Source organism: Agelaius tricolor, unplaced genomic scaffold (assembly GCF_023055355.1).
Source record: "Agelaius tricolor isolate 1412-34295 unplaced genomic scaffold, bAgeTri1.0.p SCAF_40, whole genome shotgun sequence".
Taxonomy (NCBI): domain Eukaryota; kingdom Metazoa; phylum Chordata; class Aves; order Passeriformes; family Icteridae; genus Agelaius; species Agelaius tricolor.
In genome coordinates, this window is record NW_027269300.1 from 1918307 (window position 1) to 1920065 (window position 1759).

General features: G+C 49.3%; 1 pseudogene; it reads right to left on the reverse strand.

Moving 5' to 3' along the window:
• Window positions 1-292: 292 nt before the first annotated feature.
• LOC139603683 (olfactory receptor 14C36-like) lies at window positions 293-1224 on the reverse strand (annotated as a pseudogene).
• Between the last annotated feature and the right edge of the window lie 535 nt (window positions 1225-1759).

Sequence of the window (1759 nt, forward strand, 5' to 3'; positions counted from 1 at the left end):
TTGCTGCTGCAGCTCCAGGGAAGGCAGCAAAAGGGGAATTGCCAGGGAAGACTTTGCTGGGAGATGGTTTCGGTCACTTAAAATCACTGAGAGCAGAGGTCCTCATGGACACAGTCTGAGGCCACAGCAAAGGTGAAGAAAAAGAAATGAAATATGACACAAACAATGCCATTTTTGTAGACAAGATTAAAAGACTAAGACAAAGGAAAGAAAAGAACAAATCAAATACAAAATCCAAGTATAATCAAAGACAAAATTTATTACAAGTGACTTACAGAAACTGGCCAGCAGTTTAATATTTCTGAAACTGTCCAGTCATCAGTCTCCACACTGCAGCCTTGAGCTCCTGGTTCCTCAGGCTGTAGAGGAGGGGGTTCAGGACTGGGGGCACCACCGAATACAGAACTGACACTGCCAGATCCAGGGATGGGGAAGAGATGGAGGGGGGTTTCAGGTAGGCAAAAAATGAGGTGCTGAGGAACAGGGAGACCACGGCCAGGTGAGGGAGGCAGGTGGAAAAGGCTTTGTGCCATCCCTGCTCACAGGGGATCCTCAGCACAGCCCTGAAGATCTGCACATAGGAGAAAACAATGAACACAAAACAGCCAAATCCTAAACAGACACCAAGCAATGAAATCCAAATTTTTCTGAAGGTGGAGTGTGAGCAGGAGAGCTTGAGGATGTGTGGGATTTCACAGAAGAACTGGCCCAGGGCATTGCCATGGCACAGGGGCAGGGAAAATGTATTGGCTGTGAGCAGCAGAGCATAGAAAAAGCCACTGGCCCAGGCAGCTGCTGCCATGTGGGCACAAGCTCTGCTGCCCAGGAGGGTCCCGTAGTGCAGGGGTTTGCAGATGGACACGTAGCGGTCGTAGCACATGACTGTGAGAAGTGCAAATTCTGGTGACATGAAAAAGGCAAAGAAGAAAACCTGAGCAGCACATGCTGAGTAGGAGATGGTGCTGGTGTCCCAGAGGGAATTGTGCATGGCTTTGGGGACAGTGGTGCCGATGGAGCCCAGGTCGCTGAGGGCCAGGTTGAGCAGGAAGAAGAACATGGGCGTGTGCAGGTGGTGGCCGCAGGCTACGGCGCTGATGATGAGGCCGTTGCCCAGGAGGGCAGCCAGGGAGATGCCCAGCAAGAGGCAGAAGTGCAGGAGCTGCAGCTGCTGCGTGTCTGCCAATGCAGCAGGAGGAAGTGCCTGATGGAGCTGCTGTTGGACATTCCTTCACTCTGGACATTGTGAGCTGTTCAAAGACAACATTGAGAATTTGGACAAAGTACCTTGAGTCAATCCTATGCTATTTTATTACACAAGCAATCAAAATTGCTTCTCTTTCTTTGCGGAAATTTCATTTACCTTTCTTTTTTTTATTTTTTTTTTTTTGGTGTAGGTTTGGGCTGCGAAGTAACTCTGTTTTTTTTCAAATGGACAGAAGTCCTGTCCTGAGCACTGGTCTCAGGCTGAACACTGGGGAGCCCAGAGGGAAAACTCCCTGTGCCCCTGAGCAGTCAGACCTGCTGGTCCCACACAGGTGCCCTTTGCTCATTTCACCTTCCTCTAGTACAGGATGTACAAATTTAAAACTGCATTTAAAAAGAAACGTGGCCTTTTTGAAGACTCCAGTTTCAAAATCAATCTCTCCAACTCTTCTCTCTTTCCCTGTGCAGCTGAACATGGAGGGATGTCAAGGGTTGCTCTGCCTCCCTGCTACCTGGAGTTGCGCCTGCTGGGAGCTGTTTCTCTCTATCCAAGCCT